The 24,493-nt window shown below is 45.6% G+C and overlaps 1 long non-coding RNA gene across 1 annotated transcript; it reads left to right on the forward strand.

Annotated features, from left to right (window-relative positions):
- Window positions 1-196: 196 nt before the first annotated feature.
- Window positions 197-22,289, forward strand: LOC120996502. Its single transcript, XR_005777795.1, has 3 exons — window positions 197-295; window positions 5,870-5,875; window positions 22,269-22,289. It is a non-coding gene; the product is annotated as an uncharacterized LOC120996502 (long non-coding RNA).
- The last annotated feature ends 2,204 nt before the right edge of the window (window positions 22,290-24,493 follow it).

Here is a 24,493-nt window from a genome sequence, read left to right on the forward strand (position 1 = left end):
GCAGGCCTCTTCCGGCATGTGTCCCGCGCTGTACGGCTCAGGCGCGATGACTAGTGCCTGCAGCCTATCAGAGGAAGGGAAAGGGACACGCCTCTCCCTCCCCTGCCTCAGCACAGGCTTCTGTACCGCTGTGCTGAGGACGGCGATACAGATGACTATGGAGATGAGCGCTTCCACAATGGAAGCGCTCATCTCCCTGTGCCTCGCCGCCGCCGCCCCCCCCCCCCACTTCTGAGCAGCTCTGGGGGGGGAGCAATTGCCCCGTTGCCCCCTCCCCCTGGATCTGCCAGTGCCTGTGATAATGTATGTAATGTAGTAGTGTCTATAAGGAATATGGATATCTTGTAGGAGAAGCTCTTCCATTTGGAGCTTTCTACTCTTTGCCATAGTGGAGAACCTCTAGAAAAGATGGATTCTACTTCTAGAGGTCTCATTGTGATCATCGGGTCGACGTTACAAAATTGAAATGTGGCAGAAAGCATAAAATTATCGGATCCCATCTCTTGCCAGGTAGCAGTGCAAAAAAATTGTGCACACACACGTTTTGGGACATGCAGATAATGATTTTATAATATTAATGCTAGTCCTTGTAGGTCTCCTGTCCAGGCACCTATCCAGTTGTTTCTGACTAATACCAAAGTCTGGAGCTGTTATTTTTATTTCCTTATATTTATCCATCTAAAACACATGCCAAGGAATGTATACATGGAGAGAAATATTGGCAAGATAGCTACAACATGTATCCTATTTAGATTCTAAGCCCTTGTGGACAGGGTGCACTCCCCCTCTGTAACAGTCTGCTACTTATTTAAGTTTATGATTATTGTACAGGGTGAGTCAAAAGTCACAGGACAACCTTTTATTTCAGAAATGAAAGGGAAAATTACATATCTGAATACCCCAGCAAGTAAGGGTGAGGGAGCCTATCTTAGGCTATGTCCAGAACATGGCCTCCATCTTGAAAGCCGCCATATTGGATCAAGGAAAAATTTTCTAATAGTAATGGGGACATGTAGCAGATCAAATAAGACCAGAATTCTCTCAGAAATCGACTGCCGCAATAAGATTTGCAATATGTCTTGTGGTTACAATATATCTTGTGGTATCAACACGGAAAATTCAAAATTTTCAAGTTCAAAGTTCTGTGTTCAACACCAGGGACAACACATTGAACATGTCAAATAGCTGTGCATCACAGGGAGCATTTCTGGTTGTTGTCTAAGCTTTCTGTGTTGATTTTTGAACCACAAGATATATTGCAAATCTGTTTTTGGCAATCTATTTCTGAAAAAAATCCGTTCTTCTTTGATATGCTACATGACCCTCTTCCCATTGGAAAAAATTTTCCTTGATTCAATATGGTGGCTTTCAAGATATTCCGAACATAGCCTAAACGATAGGCCCTCTCACCCATTGCTTGCTGAGGTATTCTTTTAATTGTTTTTTCCTTTTGTTTCTGAAATAAAAAGGTGTCCTGCGACTTTTGACTCACTCTGTACTTGTATTATGTTATGTATATAAACTCTTTTCATAAGTACAGTGCTTTGGAATTATTGGCACTTTAAAGTAAATAGTAGTAATTTAGCCATGGACCATAAACAACTGCAGCATCCCACTACGTGTGTGTGGGCACTGCTTAAAAGCACTTTTTAACTTGACAATTGCTTTATGCTGTATTGTGGTACTTTGTACTAATGTATCTGCAAAATCCCTGTTACCAGGCAGATTAGGTGTAATTTATACATTCCACCACTAGATGGGGATAAAACTTAGGTTCTATATATACCTAGGTCAGGCCTAGTGAGGCGGATAAAAGTTCAGTTGAGACCAAAGATCAGATGAGTGATTAAAAATGTAGTCAGAGTCTAGAGCAGATCTGAGGAGATCAGATTAGATTAGTGGTAGAGAATGTAGAGTGAAGACTCCATGACACAGATTAGTGAGTGGAACCAACTTCGCTATGAGGTGATACTAAGATGTGAGGCACAGAAGAGCGTTTTCCTTCTGTGGCCAGACTATAGACTTGCATCCCTGACCAGTAGGAGAGAGTTTGCCTCCCTGGAATAGAAACAAGCTTCCTAAGGAATCATCAGTGATAAGAGACATTATTGAGGGCCACAGACACCTTTGCGCATGGTGGAGGACTTATAGCTTCTGGCAGCCACACCATACTTCTGAGAGACAGATGAGTTTTCCTGTCCAAATGATCAGCTTGTAGGGAAAGGACAAGGAATAGGACTGAGCACATCAATAGGAACAAGGTACACCTAACCCACAGCTCCAAGTCAAACCTGAAAAGCCTAGAAACAGTGGATTTGCAGAATCAACTCTGTTAACATCAAGAGACTGCATTTTTGTACTGCTGCAACCAAAGTCATCAACATTAAAAGTTGTGAGTTGCATCTTACCACTGTCTACCTCATTATTACTACTAATGGTTGTACCACCATTAACGGTGCTGGCGTCACGACAAAAACCATCAAGGGACCCGCAACAAGCACCCTAAGCACCCCTAATATCAAGGGCACCTCAACCACCATCTTGGCTGATGCTTCCCTACCACAGAGCGTGCCCCAGAGGATTGTGTGCTGTCCACCTCAACACTGTGCTGCCAGCCCTGGGAGGCTTTCTGCTAACCGTGAGTAAACTGATGAACTGTGTGTTATAATTTGGCCCCTCATCGGTCCACCATGCACCTCACGTGTTGCCCCTGCGCTACTGTCTGGTTGCATATCTTTTATTGGCGTCACGAACAGGATATTAACCCTTGCGCCATATTTGAGAGACTGTCGCATGTGAATAAGCCCCTTTATTTGATTGAGAGACTTTTGCGTATTGTGCGCTGTTTTAGGCTACAGAACTGTTTAAACTGCTTGAAAAGTATATGGAGGTGCTATACTAGTCCCCAGCATAAAAATCGCAGTGTTGAAAGTGAGAAAATTTAACATTTGTGTGTCACTACAACTGCTTGCTGTCAGTGAATAGGCGGTTTATATGCACTTAAGATGACCGCCGGAGCTCTTGTTTAAAAAGAAATACTGCGCCATCACTGTGGACAAGTTAGCGACACCCCCTGAAGAGCGGGAAAATATTGTGCCGCCCACCTATGCAAAATTGTCTGGTCAAGCCCATCCTACCTTTACTGTGTTGTTTCCGAGAGGCCAGCCCTGTATGCAAAACACAGCACCGCCTCCTGTGCCCTATGAAGAGTTCTACCATAGAAACAAAATGGGTGGAACTATGTGTGGAATATCGATGTGTCCATCTATTGGATGGGATGACGAAGATACAGTCCCTTATGAATATCTTGATACTCAAAAGACTGCTCCATTATAGTGTGTCACCAAACAACCAAGTCCAATTGGAGTACTGACCAGTGTTGTGCCAAAAGCCAGACTCGCTGAGACCGCCCCCTCGTGTGGTGGATAGTGGTTGTGCCTCTCCTGTCATTCAAACAGACCTGGGAGGCGGACCTAGTACTCAGGAAGAGCGTGACGTGCATGTACATGTTAGAAGCAGAGACGCTGATTGCTGTAGAGAAAGAGAAGCAAAGTGCCGGAGCAGCATGGCCGAAAGACAAGAGAGCTCTGCACCTGAAATCGAATCCGGTCGCCGCTCCGACTTGGACCCCCACGAATATTACTCCGAAGCTACAGGTTCGTGTGCAGGAGTTGTGGGACCGTCACTGGAGGGAGCGTAGTGGGGACCGCAGCCCTGAGTCTGCAGAGAGTAGTGCAGGTCAGCATTCACCCGCGATGCTGCGATACCAGCCTCCAAAAGTTGCCGAGAGGTCCGGTCTGGTTGAAGATGCTTCCACCATAGCGTGGCCCACTATGGAACATACCGCACTTTGGGCTAGATTGTCTGCAGAGATAAAGTCTGCTCGACTTCCGCGCACCCATGCCTGCAAACACTATAATGAGGGACTAACTCACAAGTTACTGGAGGCACCGGTGAAAGATTTCCCGGTACCAGTGCGAAAACTGGGCCGAGTGTTGGACTTTTGTAAGCAGCGGGGATTCTGATTAATCCGCGACATGGCGACGGATCGTAAATACTATGTTAACTGCCGGTCCGTGAAAAGAAAAGAACTTCCCCCTTGGCTACATAGTCTATATATTGGAGAAGTGGTCGGGTTCACCCCTGCAGAGGGTACACGTGGACCCTATGCCACTGCAGTCCGTAGGCCAGGACAACCTACAGAGCCCCAGGAGCTTACTCAGGACTCTGAGTCTGAGGAAGAGCCAGAAAAGGAACTTTCTACCGCCCCGTGCGGCCTGAGGCAAAATACACTGCTCAAAAAAATAAAGGGAACACAAAAATAACACATCCTAGATCTGAATTAATTAAATATTCTTCTGAAATACTTTGTTCTTTACATAGTTGAATGTGCTGACAAAAAAATCACACAAAAATAAAAAAATGGAAATCAAATTTTTCAACCCATGGAGGTCTGGATTTGAAATTAAAGTGGAAAAACACACTACAGGCTGATCCAACTTTGATGTAATGTCCTCAAAACAAGTCAAAATGAGGCTCAGTAGTGTGTGTGGCCTCCACGTGCCTGTATGACCTCCCTACAACGCCTGTGCATGCTCCTGATGAGATGGCGGATGGTCTCCTGAGGGATCTCCTCCCAGACCTGGACTAAAGCATCTGCCAACTCCTGGACAGTCTGTGGTGCAACTTGATGTTGGTGGATAGAGCGAGACATGATGTCCCAGATGTGCTCAATTGGATTCAGGTCTGGGGAACGGGCGGGCCAGTCCATAGCATCAATGCCTTCGTCTTGCAGGAACTGCTGACACACTCCAGCCACATGAGGTCTAGCATTGTCTTGCATTAGGAGGAACCCAGGGCCAACCACACCAGCATATGGTCTCACAAGGGGTCTGAGGATCTCATCTCGGTACCTAATGGCAGTCAGGCTACCTCTGGCGAGCACATGGAGGGCTGTGCGGCCCTTCAAAGAAATGCCACCCCACACCATTACTGACCCAATGCCAAACCGGTCATGCTGGAGGATGTTGCAGGCAGCAGAACGTTCTCCACGGCGTCTCCAGACTCTGTCACGTCTGTCAAATGTGCTCAGTGTGAACCTGCTTTCATCTGTGAAGAGCACAGGGCGCCAGTGGCGAATTTGCCAATCTTGGTGTTCTCTGGCAAATGCCAAACGTCCTGCACGGTGTTGGGCTGTAAGCACAACCCCCACCTGTGGACGTCGGGCCCTCATATCACCCTCATGGAGTCTGTTTCTGACCGTTTGAGCAGACACATGCACATTTGTGGCCTGCTGGAGGTAATTTTGCAGGGCTCTGGCAGTGCTCCTCCTGTTCCTCCTTGCACAAAGGCAGAGGTAGCGGTCCTGCTGCTGGGTTGTTGCCCTCCTACGGCCTCCTCCACCTCTCCTGATGTACTGGCCTGTCTCCTGGTAGTGCCTCCATGCTCTGGACACTACGCTGACAGACACAGCAAACCTTCTTGCCACAGCTCGCATTGATGTGCCATCCTGGATAAGCTGCACTACCAGAGCCACTTGTGTGGGTTGTAGACTCCGTCTCATGCTACCACTAGAGTGAAAGCACCGCCAGCATTCAAAAGTGACCAAAACATCAGCCAGGAAGCATAGGAACTGAGAAATGGTCTGTGGTCACCACCTGCAGAACCACTCCTTTATTGGGGGTGTCTTACTAATTGCCTATAATTTCCACCTGTTGTCTGTCCCATTTGCACAACAGCATGTGAAATTGATTGTTACTCAGTGTTGCTTCCTACACTGCAGAAGCAAAATGGTAGAACATTTTGAATTAAGAATACTAAAACAGTTGTTTAATTTTGTATTTAGGAAGCAAATGAATACAAAACTTAGTGCAAAGTTATTCATAGATTTGAATGCCCATCAGTGATGCTAACAGTATAGAGAATTTCAACTGTGCATGCATGTCTGCTGAAGGTTGTGTGCATACACAAGTCTGAAGCCTGAGTCCATACATGATGGGGGTGTAATTATATCAAGTGACTACATGGAAGTGACAGACCACCTTAGCTATTTTATCATTTAACAAGTTTTCAATAGCAGGGACTGGAGACATTTTTATTTTATTTTTTATTTTGCATTAAGTTCACCATAAGCCCATAATACTTACAAAACCTCTTTAAATCAATATTTTATTAATAATCAATGGCATACTGCATGTGATATAAAAGTCAGTTCAAAATTAATGATGGCCATTTCTAACATGCAATACAGTTATGTTTTCATATGCTTTTTGCAGCATTGTCAAAATCTGACCCTTGCGATGGAGCACTAATAATTTAATGAGCCATATTAATGTCATGAGTTAAGCATCATCAACTCCAATATGGCTGATCCAGAAAAAAAAACATATGGATGGCAGGATTCAGGTTAACTCATTCAGGGTTAGCTTCTTGCTTTCATTTACTGATTCAATCCATTAAGGTTAATAAATTTGCAGTTAAATAATTATATTTTCTAATAAAAGAATTCTGCCATATTATGCTCTGACAACAACGTATCATGGATTGTAATAGGGCATGAAAGAATGTAATCAACAAAAGTCAATAGCAAAACATAATGACAAATATAGTATGAGAATCACTTACATATATCAACTAGGTCAGCATTTTATGATGAATAGTCATAGAAAAGATTCTCCACTGAGCTGTAATTCTCCACAAATATTTGATCACTGAAAACTTACATTCAAATCTACAGCTTATTTTTTGGCTGTACTATTTTGTTATATTATATTGTTAAAGGGGTTCTGCAGTTTGTTTAAACTGATGATCTATCCTCTGGCCTGGGCGGGGCTAAGCTCCATTCAAGTGAACAGAGCTTAGCCCCGCCCAGGCCAGTTGATACTAGGCGTGATGTCACTGGGCCAGCGGTAAACAGTGAGAAGGCTGCGGCGCTGCTGCAGAACCCCTTTAAGTATTAAAATCACAATTAGAGATGAGCGAAGTTTTGAAATTTCCACCGAAATTCGAAGAAATTAAAATTTGTTACAAATTAATTCGGCACAAATCGCTATAAATCAGGCCTCTCAGTGTGAAGACTTGAAGGTTAACCCTTTCCCGACCACCCACAGTATATGTGCAACGGGTGCTATGGTACTAATGTCCGCAACCAGTAGTAATGGCTGTAGCGGACATTTAATCATTCAGATGCCGTTACCCCATGCCAGCAACAGTCCCTGTTTGGTCACCATCTTATATGTCAGCTAGTTTTCAGGCGCCTGTCCCTTATGGTAATAATCTAGTGGCCATGTTTGATCCATTCACCATGTTTGGCCATCTAGTTTTAACCCTAATACATTTACTTAGTGAAATACCAGTTGGTCCATAGTATGGAGGGGCGAAACATTTAACTAACTGCATCATTAAAATAATGGACTAACTGTGAATGTCGGTGCAGTAGAACGTGATGCACATGGTGATATATTACACCTTCAGCTGCAGTAATTAAAGCTCCAGCGTCTATTAAAGATTCATGAAGTTAAGAAGCTCATAGTTGGATCTTTAACCGTGGCCTAATACTGACGTTATGTAACAGCTAACAAAAGCCATTCGCTGACAGTTGGGGGTAACCTGCTCAATGCCTTTCACCTTAGGGATCAGAGATTGCAGTAAGGACGCAGAATAATTTTTTCGCTAACAGATCATATTAGCGATGATGAATTTGGGTCCACTGCACACTTGTACAGGGCGAAATATTTAACTAACTATATCATTAAAGAAAAAAACAAACTAGTTTTGAATGTCGGTAAAGTAGAACATGATGCCCATGGCTTTATATTACACTTTCAGCTACAGTAATTAAAGCTCCAGCGTGTATTAAAGCTGATCATGAGAATACTTTGTTACTCTCTCCATACTCTGTTTAGCCCCCCCCTAAATGAAAGCAGCGGCCGGTAGGGCATGCACAATTCTTCTCCTTTTATTTCTATGAGAGTTCCGGAGATAGCCAAGTACAGCACTACATATCTTCAGAACTCCCATTTAAATGAATGGAGCAGGTGTGCACATGCCTGATCAGCGGCTCCATTCATTTAGGAGGGATTACACTGGTTAGGGGGGCCCTACAGCTCTTTTAATGTTGCTGTAGGTCTCTTGGTAGCCTCCCAGACCAGTTTTCTACTTGTCTTTTCAGCAATTTAGGAGGGATGTCCAGTTCTTGGTAATGTCACTGTTGTGCCATATTTTCTCTACTTGATGATGACTGTCTTCACTGTGTTCCATGGTATATCTAATGCTTTGGAAATTCTTTTGTGCCCCTCAACTGACTGATACCTTTTAACAATGAGATCCCTCTGATGCTTTGGAAGCTCTCTGTGGACCATGGCTTTTGCTGTGGGATGCAACTAAGAAAATTTCAGGAAAGACCAACTTGAGCAGCTGAACTTTATTTGGGGTTAATCAGAGGCACTTTAAATGATGGCAGGTGTATGCTGACTCCTATTTAACATGATTTTGAATGTGATTGCTTAATTCTAAACACAGCTACATCCCCAGGTATAAGAGGGTGTGCACACTTATCCAACCACATTATTTTATTTTATTTGTTTTCTTCGGTCCACCTAAAAGATTTCAGTTTGTTTTTCAATTGAGTTGTACAGTTTTTTGGCCACATTAAAGGTGGAAAAAGTTCTGAAATGATTTATCTTTGTCTCATTTTTTTTCATCACATAAACCTGACATTTTAACAGGGGTGTGTAGACTTTTTATATCCACTGTATATGCACTTTGCTTAGCAACAGTGCTTCACAATCTTATAGCTACATCTCCTGCTATTAGATCTAAACTTCTGGAGAAAGAACAAAAACAACATTAAAGGAGAACCTTTTAGTGATTAACCACCTCCCGACCGCCTAACGCACGGATGCGTCCGGAAGGTGGTTGATTCATTCCTCCTGGACGCATCCGTGCGTCATCTCGCGAGATTTCGGTCAGAGCCGGCCCGCGCATGCGCATCGCGGGCCAGCAAAAGTTAAAGAACAAGTTCGTCACCAGCCTGCCAGCAACGATCATTGGCTGGCAGGCTGGCGATTTTCAAAAAATCCAATCACAAGCCATATAACAGATCATATTAGTAAATATGATCTGTTATATGGCTTGTCTGCTCCTCTGCTGGTCCTTTTCGTCGGTTGGATCCAGCAGAGGAGCAGACTTAACTGTGAGTAGCACCAACACTACACTGTAGCCCCAGATCACCCCCCTGCACCCCAATTAACCCTTTTATCACCCCTTTGATCGCCCCTGTCAATCACTAGTGAAAGGAAAAAAAGTGATCAGTGTAAACTGTCACTTTTTTTTTTCCACTGGTATAGACTGTTAGGTTTTAGGGATAGTTTAGGCCCCTTGGTTAGGTAGTTTAGCGTGAGTTAGCGCCCAGCCCACCGCACCGCAGTCACTTATTCGATGTTTAGAATATCGCTAATCAGCATTTGTACTTTTATAGTATCTGTAAGTGATCAAAACTGATCACGGTCAGATCTATAATTGTATTAGTGTCACCTTAGCTCGCCCTCCACCCAAAACGCAGTGTTTGCCCGATCAGGCCTGATCGGTCGCCCACACGTGCGTTCACCCACGCCCGCCCCGCCGCAGTGACAAAAAATATATATTTTTTGATCACTGCACATTCACTTTACACGCGCTGCGGTGATAAAAAAAATCAGTTTTGATATTTTTTATCAACCGCAGCGGCCTCCGACTTCGCTAGCCTCCCCTTTGTAAGACAGGTTTGCTTTTTTTCTTGGGTAGTCTCAGGGAATACCCCTAAATTTAGTAGCCCAAAATGTCAAACAGGGGGTATTCTTCTGAAGAGGCCTACAGGATTCTGACCCAGTCGGATGAGGAGTGGGAACCCTCATCTGACGAATCTAGCGGGTCAGAATATGAACTTGTAGAAAGCAGTGGCTCTCTGACCCAAAGTTCGGACGAGGAGGCTGAGGTCCCTGATAGCACCAGGCGTACCCGGCCCCATGTCGCTAGACCACAGGTTACGCAGGATCCGCTTCAAGAGCAGCAGAGTGGGGCTGTCGCTGCCGGATCACGTGGTGAGACATACACCAGCAGCGCAGCCCTTCCTGGACCTAGTACCAGCACTGCCGTACAACATGGTGAAGTAGCGAGCACCAGAAGGGCAGTTGAAGCTGGTACGGTGGCACATGCAGTAGTTACCCCGTCGCAGCCACCGCACAGACAGGCCCGTAGAGCCCCTAGAATCCCTGAGGTGCTGGCAAACCCTGATTGGCAGTCACCAACTTCAGCCGCACCATTAGTTCCCCCTTTCACCACCCAATCTGGAGTTCGGGTTGAGACGGCTCATATCGGTTCGGCCCTGGGATTTTTTGAGCTGTTCTTGACTGCGGAGCTCTTAGACTTAGTTGTGGCAGAAACAAACCGGTATGCCACACAATTTATAACCGCAAACCCGGGAAGCTTTTATGCCCAGCCTTTCCGGTGGAAACCAGTCCAAGTTTCCGAAATTAAAATTTTTCTGGGCCTTCTCCTCAACATGGGTCTAACTAAAAAGCATGAATTGCGGTCATATTGGTCCACAAACCCAATTCATCACATGCCCATGTTCTCTGCTGCTATGTCCAGGACACGATTTGAGACCATCCTGCGTTTTCTGCATTTTAGCGACAACACCACCTCCCGTCCCAGAGGCCACCCAGCTTTTGACCGGCTCCACAAAATTCGGCCCCTCATAGACCATTTCAACCAGAAATTTGCAGATTTGTATACCCCCGAGCAAAAAATTTGCATAGACGAGTCCCTAATACATTTTACCGGGCGCCTTGGCTTCAAACAATACATCCCGTGCCCGGTATGGGGTCAAATTGTATAAGCTCTGTGAAAGGGCCACAGGCTATACCCACAAATTTCGTGTCTATGAGGGAAAAGATCAGACCCTGGAGCCGGTCGGTTGCCCTGACTGCCTGGGGAGCAGTGGGAAGACAGTCTGGGACTTGGTGTCACCCTTATTCGGCAAGGGGTACCATCTTTATGTGGACAATATCTACACAAGTGTGGCCCTCTTTAGGCATTTGTTTCTAGAACGGATTTGCGCCTGTGGCACCGTGCTTCCCCCAACGGCTCGTTACCACCCGTCTTGCAAGGGGGGAGAGGGCTGCCTTGTGTTACGAAGAACTGCTCGCGGTGAAATGGAGAGACAAGCGTGACGTTTACATGCTCTCCTCCATTCACGCAGACACGACAATCCAAATTGAGTGAGCAACCCGTGTCATTGAAAAGCCCCTCTCAGTCCACGACTATAATTTGGTCATGGGAGGGGTGGACATCAATGACCAGATGTTGTCTCCGTATTTAGTTTCCTGCAGAACCAGACGCTGGTATAAGAAGGTGTCTGTATATTTGATTCAATTGGCTCTGTATAATAGTTTTGTTCTCTACAGTAAGGCTGGGAGAACACGATCCTTCCTCAAATTCCAGGAAGAGATCATCGAGAACCTCCTGTATCCAGAAGGTTCTGTGGCCCCATCCACCAGTGTAGTTAGCCGTCTACACGAGCGACATTTCCCCAATGTCGTTGCTGGTACCTCAACCCAACCGTCACCCCGAAAAAGATGTTGTGTCTGTAGCAGGAGTGGAATAAGGCGTGACACCCGCTATTAGGGCCCATTCACTCACAGCTGCTGCAAACGTCTCCTTTCACATGGGACAAAGTGCATAACGTACTTCGCCACATCTTTGGGCGATTTGCGCTTTGCACATTGACCCATGGGGAAGGAGAGGTTTGTTCTATAAAGGTAAAAAAAAATTAAAAAAAATAAACACCAGTAAGCAAAAAGGTTAATGTTCAGTTCAAAAAGTTAAAGTTTATATGTTCTCTTCCAAAGTTAATAAAATTATTGTGTTGCGGCCTGTTTTTTTTTTTTTTACCTTCCAGGTGGACCAACCGATCGACTAGCTGCAGCACTGATGTGCATTCTGACAGAAGCATTGCGCTGCTGTCAGATTACACGCAAGTCGGTGTATGCGGCGCTGGAAGACGAGATTTCTCCTCTGCAGTAAAAGATACGTTTGCCGAGGCATATGAGCTGAGGAGGTGGCGGTGTTCCTATTCTTTGGCAAACACTTTGTATATAAAATAAATAAATAAATACCGGCAATGATTTATTCATCCACATCGATTGATGTGAATGGAGAAATCTGGTTTGCCAGGGCATACGAGCTAAGTGGGTATGGATGTTGGGCGGAGCTCCTATGTCCTGGCAGACGCCTTTCCCCTCCTTTTTTTTTTTGGCAGAGATTTTTTCATCCACATTGATCGATGCGAATTAAGAAATCTGTGCCGTTCATTTTTTTCTTTCAGCCCAGAGGCTGAACGGAAAAAAAAAATCTCATTACCCGTATGCTCAATATAAGGAGAATAGCAGAAACTCCTAATGCTGGCCATACATGTAATGATTGCGGAGACCCTCAAATGCCAGGGCAATACAAACACCCCACAAATAACACCATTTTGGAAAGAAGACACCCCAAGGTATTCGCTGAGGGGCATATTGAGTCCATGAAAGATTGAAATTTTTGTCCCAAGTTAGCGGAAAGGGAGACTTTGTGAGAAAAAAAATCAAAAAAATCAATTTCCGCTAACTTGTGCCAAATTTTTTTTTTCTATGAACTCGCCATGCCCCTCATTGAATACCTTGGAGTGTCTTCTTTCCAAAATGGGGTCACATGTGGGGTATTTATACTGCCCTGGCATTTTAGGGGCCCCAAAGCGTGAGAAGAAGTCTTGTATCCAAATGTCTAAAAATGCCCTCCTAAAAGGAATTTGGGCCCCTTTGTCCACCTAGGCTGAAAAAAAGTGTCACACATGTGGTATCTCCGTATTCAGGAGAAGTTGGGGAATGTGTTTTGGGGTGTCATTTTACATATACCCATGCTGGGTGAGATAAATATCTTGGTCAAATGCCAACTTTGTATAAGAAAATGGGAAAAGTTGTCTTTTGCCAAGATATTTCTCTCACCCAGCATGGGTATATGTAATATGACACCCCAAAACACATTCCCCAACTTCTCCTGAATACGGAGATACCACATGTGTGACACTTTTTTGCAGCCTAGGTGGGCAAAGGGGCCCACATTCCAAAGAGCACCTTTCGGATTTCACAGGTCATTTACCTACTTACCACACATTTGGGCCCCTAGAATGCCAGGGCAGTATAACTACCCCACAAGTGACCCCATTTTGGAAATAAGACACCCCAAGGTATTCCGTGAGGGGCATGGCGAGTTCCTAGAATTTTTTATTTTTTGTCACAAGTTAGTGGAAAATGATGATTTTTTTTTTTTTTTTTCATACAAAGTCTCATATTCCACTAACTTGTGACAAAAAATAAAAACTTCCATCAACTCACTATGCCCATCAGCGAATACCTTGGGGTGTCTTCTTTCCAAAATGGGGTCACTTGTGGGGTAGTTATACTGCCCTGGCATTCTAGGGGCCCAAATGTGTGGTAAGGAGTTTGAAATCAAATTCTGTAAAAAATGACCAGTGAAATCCAAAAGGTGCTCTTTGGAATATGGGCCCCTTTGCCCACCTAGGCTGCAAAAAAGTGTCACACATCTGGTATCTCCATATTCAGGAGAAGTTGGGCAATGTGTTTTGGGGTGTCATTTTACATATACCCATGCTGGGTGAGAGAAATATCTTGGCAAAAGACAACTTTTCCCATTTTTTTATACAAAAATGGCATTTGACCAAGATATTTATCTCACCCAGCATGGGTATATGTAAAATGACACCCCAAAACACATTCCCCAACTTCTCCTGAATACGGAGATACCACATGTGTGACACTTTTTTGCAGCCTAGGTGGGCAAAGGGGCCCACATTCCAACGAGCACCTTTCGGATTTCACTGGCCATTTTTTACAGAATTTGATTTCAAACTCCTTACCACACATTTGGGCCCCTAGAATGCCAGGGCAGTATAACTACCCCACAAGTGACCCCATTTTGGAAAGAAGACACCCCAAGGTATTCGCTGATGGGCATAGTGAGTTCATGGAAGTTTTTATTTTTTGTCACAAGTTAGTGGAATATGAGACTTTGTAAGAAAAAAAATAAAAAATCATAATTTTCCGCTAACTTGTGACAAAAAATAAAAAGTTCTATGAACTCACTATGCCCATCAGCGAATACCTTAGGGTGTCTACTTTCCGAAATGGGGTCATTTGTGGGGTGTTTGTACTGTCTGGGCATTGTAGAACCTCAGGAAACATGACAGGTGCTCAGAAAGTCAGAGCTGCTTCAAAAAGCGGAAATTCACATTTTTGTACCATAGTTTGTAAACGCTATAACTTTTACCCAAACCATTTTTTTTTTTACCCAAACATTTTTTTTTTATCAAAGACATGTAGAACAATAAATTTAGAGCAAAATTTATATATGGATCTCGTTTTTTTTTGCAAAATTTTACAACTGAAAGTGAAAAATGTCATTTTTTTGCAAAAAATCGTTAAATTTTGATTAATAACAAAAAAAGTAAAAATGTCAGCAGCAATGAAATACCACCAAATGAAAGCTCTATTAGTGAGAAGAAAAGGAGGTAAAATTCATTTGGGTGGTAAGTTGCATGACTGAGCAATAAATGGTGAAAGTAGTGTAGGTCAGAAGTGTAAAAAGTGGCCTGGTCTTTCAGGGTGTTTAAGCTATGGGGGCTGAGGTGGTTAAAAGCATTCTATGATACTAGCCTACTACTTGCCTTGATGTGTTGACTGTTTTACTTAACATCTTAGAGCAGGCTGAAATAGTTTTGTAATTTCCACCATAAAGGTGACAGATGCATCTGCTGTCTTTTGAGGGAACCCTGACCAAGTTCTGAAGGAACCCAGAATGCCAAGAAACCCTAGTAGGGACACACTGGCTTATTGTTTTACTATTGAGGATGAAAACTCCAGTCTCCTAGACTTTAGTTTTCAATAAACAAGATGTATGCCAAAAGAGCTTACATTTTGCATTTATCTGGCTGTTATACTTCAGCAAACTTTTTAACTGCGTTAGAAAGTAAGCCGACTAAACTTTGCATTTAGGCCTCATGCACACGACCGTTGTGTGCATCCGTGGCCGTTGTGCCGTTTTCCGTTTTTTTTCGCGGACCCATTGACTTTTAATGGGTCCGTGGAAAAATCGGAAAATGCACAGTTTTGCAGCTGCATCCGTGATCCGTGTTTCCTGTCCGTCAAAAAAATAGGACCTGTCCTATTTTTTTGACGGACAACGGTTCACAGACCCATTTAAGTCAATGGGTCCGTGAAAGAACACGGATGCACACAAGATTGGCATCCGCGTCCGTGATCCGTGGCCGTAGGTTACTTTCATACAGACGGATGCGAAGATCCGTCTGCATAAAAGCTTTTTCAGAGATGAGTTTTCACTTTGTGAAAACTCATATCCGACAGTATATTCTAACACAGAGGCGTTCCCATTGTGATGGGGACGCTTCTAGTTAGAATATACTACAAACTGTGTACATGACTGCCCCCTGCTGCCTGGCAGCACCCGATCTCTTACGGGGGGCTGTGATCCTCACAATTAACCCCTCAGGTGCTGCACCTGAGGGGTTAATTGTGCATATCATAGCCCCCTATAAGAGATCAGGAGCTGCCAGGCAGCAGGGGGCAGACCCCCCTCCCTCCCCAGTTTTAATTTCATTGGTGGCCAGTGCGCCCCCCCCCGGCCCCCCTCCCTCTATTGTAATATCATTGGTGGCCAGTGTGCGGCCCCCCCGGCCCCCCCTCTATTGTATTAATATCATTGGTGGCCAGTGTGTGGCCTCCCCCCTCCCTCCCTTTATTGTATTATCATTGGTGGCCAGTGTGCGGCCCCCCCGGCCCCCCCTTCCTCTATTGTATTATCATTGGTGGCCAGTGTGCGGCCCACCCGCCCCCCCCTCTATTGTATTAATATCATTGGTGGCCAGTGTGTGGCCTCCCCTCTCCCCCTCCCCCCCACCGATCATTGGTGGCAGCGGAGAGTTCCGATCGGAGTCCCAGTTTAATCGCTCTGGGGCTCCGATCGGTAACCATGGCAACCAGAATGCTACTGCAGGCCTGGTTGCCATGTTTACTTAGCAATATTACAATATTAGAAGCATCATACTTACCTGCTGCGCTGTCTGTGACCTGCCGGGAGCTCCTCCTACTGGTAAGTGACAGATCATTAAGCAATGCGCCGCACAGACCTGTCACTTACCAGTAGGAGGAGCTCCCGGCCGGTCACAGACAGCGCAGCAGGTAAGTATGATGCTTCTAATATTGTAATATTGCTAAGTAACCATGGCAACCAGGCCTGCAGTAGTGTCCTGGTTGCCATGGTTACCGATCGAAGCCCCAGCGATTAAACTGGGACTCCGATCGGAACTCTCCACTGCCACCAATGATCGGGGGGGGGGGAGGCCGCAACTGGCCACCAATTATATTACAATAGAGGGAGGGAGGTGGGGTCGGGGGGGCCGCACACTGGCCACCAATGATATTACAATAGAGGGAGGGAGGGGGGGGCCGGGGAGGCCGCACACTGGCCACCAATGATATTACAATAGAGGGAGGGGGGGGGGCGGGGGGGGGGGCGCACACTGGCCACCAATGATAATACAATAAAGGGAGGGAGGGAGGGGGGCCGGGGGAGGCCGAATACTGGCCACCAATGATATTACAATAGAGGGAGGGAGGGGGGGGCCGGGGGGGGGGCGCACACTGGCCACCAATGATAATACAATAAAGGGAGGGAGGGGGGCCGGGGGAGGCCGAATACTGGCCACCAATGATATTACAATAGAGGGAGGGAGGGGGGGCCGGGGGTGGGGGCCGCACTCTGGCCACCAATGATATTCAAACTGTGGAGGGAGGGGGGTCTGCCCCCTGCTGCCTGGCAGCCCCTGATCTCTTACAGGGGGCTATGATATGCACAATTAACCCCTCAGGTGCAGCACCTGATTCGTAGTACACAGTTCATAGTATATTCTAACTAGAAGCGTCCCCATCACTATGGGAACGCCTCTGTGTTAGAATATATTGTCGGATATGAGTTTCACGATCTAACTCATATCCGACAGTATATTCTAACATAGAGGCGTTCCCATGGTGATGGGGACGCTTCAAGTTAAAATATACCATCGGATTGGAGAAAACTCCGATCCGATGGTATAATAGGGACTCCTGACTTTACATTGAAAGTCAATGGGGGACGGATCCGTTTGAAATTGCACCATATTGTGTCAACGTCAAACGGATCCGTCTCCATTGACTTGCATTGTAATTCAGGACGGATCCGTTTGGCTCCGCACGGCCAGGCAGACACCAAAACGACTTTTTTTTCATGTCCGTGGATCCTCCAAAAATCAAGGAAGACCCACGGACGAAAAAACAGTCCCGGATCACGGACCAACGAAACCCCGTTTTGCGGACTGTGAAAAAATACGGTCGTGTGTATGAGGCCTTAAGGTACATTTTTGTATTTGTATTTTTACAATTGGGGTTGTCTGCGGAAAAGGTATGAAACTGTATGGGATACAGTGGTACACCACTTGGATATACTGTATGCCCAGATTATATCTACACTGAGTAGCTAGGCATGCCTTGGAGCACAAATGACATTTTACTTCCTTTTCTCCCTTCACAAACACACACAAACACAATAATTTTTCCCCTGCTTGATGGGCTTACACCATACCATTGACTAGAAAGAAGCAGTTTTGCAGTTCAGATTGTGGCCACAACTATGCAGGCAAAAACGGTAAAAAAAAAAACTAAATCTAAAGCAGCCCTGTAGCACCTTCACACCCAGAATCTGTAGGTTGATCACATCAAACAGAAAGTGGTTGCATACTCCAATGAAGTTCCATGACTTTTTGTGTCAGGAATACTTTGAAAAAGGAAATAAAATGATTCAACCCCCCCTAGCTACACCACTGATACTAGAAGACATTCCTAGCATGTACTCTGGACAAACATAGTGTAAGCAGATCCTCAGAGTTTTGAATATTTACAACTGATCTTTCTGCTACACTAACATTTTTTATTATATTTCATTCTTTTCAAACCAAAAATATAATGTCAGAAAAACTATGGTCACCATCTGGAAGCCAAACCAGGAAACTCAGAAACTGCTACCAATCTTTCTTAACCGTGCTGGTTTTTACTAAGCTAAGACTAAACCTAAGTTCCTCACTAGAGCCTGCCACAAGGCTGGATGGACTTGGTTGTTAGGAACCAATATTATGTCTGTGGAATATGGCAGCATAAAAATGGTGACAGCTTGCTATATGCAGACCTACGAGTATGACCGCTGAAGAAAAGTTCAGCTCACCTCTGTTGCTTCACCCAGTGTGGCCTGGGTGCAAAGATTAGTAGTCAAGCAGGATCAGAACCAAGAGAGACAGCAGACTAGGGGTTCATCCGGAAAATAGGCACAGTCAAAATACCAGAAGAGTCATTAGAAGTCAGTTTAGCAGAAAAGAAGTTAATTTAGAAAATAAGCCACCGTCAGAATACCAAGAAAATCAGTGGAAGCCAAATTAGCAGACAAGAGGTTTATCCAGAAAACAAGCCACTGTCACGCTGGACAGGATACAAGATACAACAGAAATCCACAAACAAGTGTCTAGGCCAGAAGCTGGAGATAAAGGTCACCTCCTAACAAATCCCTACCAGCTCTCCCTAGACTTCTGTGCCCACGTTCAGACCCTGGAGGTGGGAATAAACGTGCCCCCGTGCCTAAGGCTGAAGATTCCCTAAAATCCCTAAGATGGTGACAGGGGGAAAGAGACAGCTTGCTTCCTCAGACCGGGAGGAGGCAAGCGTCTCTCTAACAGCCTAGACAGAACACACACACGAAAACAAAACCAACTTATCTTGTCACAGAGCAGATACAGCAAATCCTTCCTTCCTTCCTTCCACTGAGCAAGATAGAAGCTAAAACCCGCACAGGACACTGGGGAGGGGTGTAAATTAAACTCATACAAACGACCCCACCCAGTGCACCTGAAGGGAGGCGCATACAGCTCATCTCCAAAACAAAAACAAAAAACTACACACGTGCTGCTAACCTGGCAGACCTCCGCACATAACCTGAGCAGGGCATGACAGTACCCCCCCTTCTACGGGTGACCTCCGGACACCCCGGCCGAACTTTATCCGGGTGGGATCTGTGAAAAGCCCTCACCAGTCGGCTGGCACTAACATCCGCAGCCGGAAACCCACATCCTCTCCTCAGGGCTGTATCCCCTCCAGTGTACCAGGTACTGAAGGGAACCCCAAAGAACCCGTGAGTCGAGAACCCTAGAGATCTCGAACTCTAAATTTCCATCACCCAGAACAGGGGGAGGAGGCAATGGCGATGGTTCCACCGGTTTCACATATTTCTTAAGTAAAGACCTGTGGAACACATCGTGGATCCTCCAGATCTGCGGAAGATTCAGACGAAACACTACTGGATTGATCACTGCAGATATTTTGTAAGGTCCAATAAATCTTGGATCCAGTTTCCAAGATGGTACTTTCAGTTTAACATTTTTAGTAGATAACCACACCAGATCACCCACACACAGGTCCGGACCAGTCATACGTATCTTGTCAGCCATTCGCTTGTACCTCTCACCCATCCTCTCCAAATTTACTTGAATCTTCCGCCAGATAGAGGACAAGGCAGAAGAAAATCTCTCCTCCTCTGGCATCCCAGAGGAACTAGTCTCAGAAAAGGTACCAAACCGAGGATGAAAACCGTGTGCGCCACAAAATGGCGACTTACCCGTGGACTCCTGCCTACGGTTATTCAAAGCAAACTCTGCTAGTGACAAGAATGAGGACCAGTCCTCCTGGTTTTCAGCCACAAAGCACCTCAAGTAGATCTCCAGGTTTCGATTAGTACGCTCTGTCTGTCCATTCGACTGTGGATGAAAAGCCGAAGAGAACGAAAGTTGGATACCAAGACGAGAGCAGAACGCCCTTCAAAATCTGGAGACAAACTGCATGCCCCTATCGGAAACCACATCCGACGAAATGCCATGCAATTTCACGATGTTATCCACAAAAATCTGAGCAAGAGTCTTAGCATTGGGCAGACTAGCTAACGATACAAATTGAGCCATTTTACTAAAACGGTCAACAACCACCAAAATCACAGTTTTCCCAGAGGAACTCGGCAGATCAGTAATAAAGTCCATAGACAAGTGCGTCCAAGGACGAGATGGAATAGACAAAGGAAGAAGTGAACCAGAAGGTCGAGTGTGAGCAACCTTTGCCCGTGCAGAGGTCTCACAAACTGCTACGTAATCCTCAACACTCTTACGTAACCCGGGCCACCAGAACCTCCGGGAAATCAGATCAAAGGTGGACTTGCCACCAGGATGTCCTGCAAGGACAGTATCGTGATGTTCCTTGAATACCTTGTATCGCAATCCAGCAGGAACAAACAACCTACCTGGGGGACAAGAACCCGGAGCTTCTCCTGGGCTCCCAATACCTCCATCTCCAACTCGGGGTACAGCGCGGAAACAACCACCCCATCAGCCAAAATCGGAGCAGGATCCTCTAAATCACCTTCCCCAGGAAAACTACGAGACAATGCATCCGCCTTGACGTTTTTAACCCCCGGGTGAAAAGTAACCACAAAGTTGAACCTAGTAAAGAACAGTGACCATCTAGCCTGTCTAGGATTCAGACGCTTGGCAGTTTGCAGGTAAGCCAAGTTCTTATGATCAGTATATACCGTAACGAGATGAGATGCCCCCTCCAACCAGTGATGCCATTCCTCAAAGACCAATTTGTTGGCCAGCAATTCCCTATCTCCTACATCATAATTCCTCTCGGCGACCGAGAGCTTCTTGGAAAAAAAAAGCACACGGACGCCACTTGCCAGGAGATGAACCCTGCAACAACACTGCTCCAACCCCCACCTCTGATGCATCCCCCTCCACCACGAATGGCTGAGACACATCGGGCTGCATCAGAATGGGAGCAGACGCAAAACATTCCTTAATAGCTGAAAAGGCCTGCAATGCCTCATCCGACCAGACAGAGAAGTCGAAGCCTTTCTTAGTCATATCGGTCAGGGGTCTTACAATGGTAGAGTAGTTCAAGATAAATTTTCTATAATAATTGGTAAACCCCAAAAACCGCATCAAAGCTTTTTGATTCTCTGGTTGGTCCCATTCCAGAACCGCCCCGGACCTTTTCGGGGTCCATACGAAAAACAGAGTCAGAAAGCAGGTAACCGAGAAACGGAAGCTCCTGAACAGTAAACACACATTTCTCCAATTTAGCATACAATTTATTCTCCCGAAGGATCGACAAAACCTGTTTCACGTGATCCTGATGAGTCTTCAGATCAGGAGAGTAAATTAGAATGTCATCCAAGTAAATTACCACAAACCTTCCCACAAAATGGTGGAAAATGTCATTGACAAATCGCTGAAACACTGCTGGCGCATTAGTTAACCCAAAAGGCATAACCAAATTCTCAAAATGGCCCTCATGTGTGTTGAAGGCCGTTTTCCACTCATCCCCCTCCTTGATTCTGATCAGATTGTAGGCCCCTCTTAAATCTAACTGGAGAACACCTTGGCTCCAACAATTTGATCAAAAAGGTCAGAGATCAAGGGAAGGGGATACGGATCACGGACCGTAATGCGGTTCAATTCCCGGAAATCCAAACAGGGTCTAAGCGATCCATCCTTTTTCTTAACAAAGAATAGCCCAACTGCGACCGGAGATTTAGATGGCCTAATATCACCCTTTGCCAAACTCTAAGCAATATACTTCCGCATGACCTCTCTTTCGGGTTGAGAAAGATTGTATAGCCGAGACTTTGGCAACTTAGCCCCTGGGATGAGATTAACCGGGCAATCATATTCACGATGAGGAGGCAATTCCTGAGCCCCAAGTTCCGAAAATACATCCGCAAAATCTGAGAGATACTGTGGTAAAACCGTAGTAGACACCCCAGAGATAGAGGCACTAAGAGAATTGTCCGAACAAAATTCACTCCAACCAATGATCTGCCTTGCCTGCCAATCTATAGTAGGGTTATGTTTTATCAACCACGGTAACCCTAAGACCATAGGAGCGGGCAAGTCCTACATGACAAAACAAGAGATGATCTCAACATGTGAATCACCCACCCTTAACTGAATACCATGAGCAATATGTGTGAGACTCCTTTAAGAAAGAGGGGAAGAATCGATTGTGAACACCTGAATCTCTCTTTCTAAGGGCTCTTTCACACCTGCGTTCTTTTCTTCCGGCATAGAGTTCCGTCGTCGGGGCTCTATGCCGGAAGAATCCTGATCAGGATTATCCTAATGCATTCTGAATGGAGAGTAATCCGTTCAGGATGCATCAGGATGTCTTCAGTTCCGGTACGGAACGTTTGTTGGCCGGAGAAAATACCGCAGCATGCTGCGCTTTTTGCTCCGGCCAAAAATCCGGAACACTTGCCGCAAGGCCGGATCCGGAATTAATGCCCATTGGAAGGCATTGATCCGGATCCGGCCTTAAGATAAACGTCGTTTCGGCGCATTGCCGGAGCCGACATTTAGCTTTTTCTGAGTGGTTACCATGGCTGCCGGGACGCTAAAGTCCTGGCAGCCATGGTAAAGTGTAGTGGGGAGCGGGGGAGCAGTGTACTTACCTTCCGTGCGGCTCCCCGGGCGCTCCAGAGTGACGTCAGGGCGCCCCAAGCGCATGGATCACGTGATCCATGTGATCACGTCATCCATGCGCATGGGGCGCTCTGACGTCATTCTGGAGCGCCCCGGGAGCCGCACGGACTGTAAGTATACCGCTCCCCCGCTCCCCACTACTACTATGGCAACCAGGACTTTAATAGCGTCCTGGGTGCCATAGTAACACTGAAAGCATTTGGAAGACGGTTCCGTCTTCAAATGCTTTCAGTACACTTGCGTTTTTCCGGATCCGGCAGGCACCTCCGGCAACGGAAGTGCATGCCGGATCCCAACAACGCAAGTGTGAAAGAGGCCTAAGGTGCAAGTATTTAGACCCAGATTTTGAAGAAAGAGATAATCAATAAGGTTTACCCCAGCACCACAATCAAGGAACACTTCAAAATAAAATTTTCTTGAGTCTAGCGCCACCATAGCTGGAAGGACAAAACCAGTACACTGCGTGCAGTATTATTAGGCAAATGAGTATTTTGACCACATCATCCTCTTTATGCATGTTGTCTTACTCCAAGCTGTATAGGCTCGAAAGCCTACTACCAATTAAGCATATTAGGTGATGTGCATCTCTGTAATGAGAAGGGGTGTGGTCTAATGACATCAACACCCTATATATAGGTGTGCATAATTATTAGGCAACTTCCTTTCCTTTGGCAAAATGGGTCAAAAGGAGGACTTGACAGGCTCAGAAAAGTCAAAAATAGTGAGATATCTTGCAGAGGGATGCAGCACTCTTAAAATTGCAAAGCTTCTGAAGCGTGATCATCGAACAATCAAGCGTTTCATTCAAAATAGTCAACAGGGTCGCAAGAAGCGTGTGGAAAAACCAAGGCGCAAAATAACTGCCCATGAACTGAGAAAAGTCAAGCGTGCAGCTGCCAAGATGCCACTTGCCACCAGTTTGGCCATATTTCAGAGCTGCAACCTCACTGGAGTGCCCAAAAGCACAAGGTGTGCAATACTCAGAGACATGGCCAAGGTAAGAAAGGCTGAAAGACGACCACCACTGAACAAGACACACAAGCTGAAACGTCAAGACTGGGCCAAGAAATATCTCAAGACTGATTTTTCTAAGGTTTTATGGACTGATGAAATGAGAGTGAGTCTTGATGGGCCAGATGGATGGGCCCGTGGCTGGATTGGTAAAGGGCAGAGAACTCCAGTCCGACTCAGACGCCAGCAAGGTGGAGGTGGAGTACTGGTTTGGGCTGGTATCATCAAAGATGAGCTTGTGGGGCCTTTTCGGGTTGAGGATGGAGTCAAGCTCAACTCCCAGTCCTACTGCCAGTTTCTGGAAGACACCTTCTTCAAGCAGTGGTACAGGAAGAAGTCTGCATCCTTCAAGAAAAACATTATTTTCATGCAGGACAATGCTCCATCACACGCGTCCAAGTACTCCACAGCGTGGCTGGCAAGAAAGGGTATAAAAGAAGAAAATCTAATGACATGGCCTCCTTGTTCACCTGATCTGAAAACCATTGAGAACCTGTGGTCCATCATCAAATGTGAGATTTACAAGGAGGGAAAACAGTACACCTCTCTGAACAGTGTCTGGGAGGCTGTGGTTGCTGCTGCACGCAATGTTGATGGTGAACAGATCAAAACATTGACAGAATCCATGGATGGCAGGCTTTTGAGTGTCCTTGCAAAGAAAGGTGGCTATATTGGTCACTGATTTGTTTTTGTTTTGTTTTTGAATGTCAGAAATGTATATTTGTGAATGTTGAGATGTTATATTGGTTTCACTGGTAAAAATAA

The sequence above is a fragment of the Bufo bufo genome, chromosome 3, assembly GCF_905171765.1.
Source record: "Bufo bufo chromosome 3, aBufBuf1.1, whole genome shotgun sequence".
Taxonomy (NCBI): Eukaryota; Metazoa; Chordata; class Amphibia; order Anura; family Bufonidae; genus Bufo; species Bufo bufo.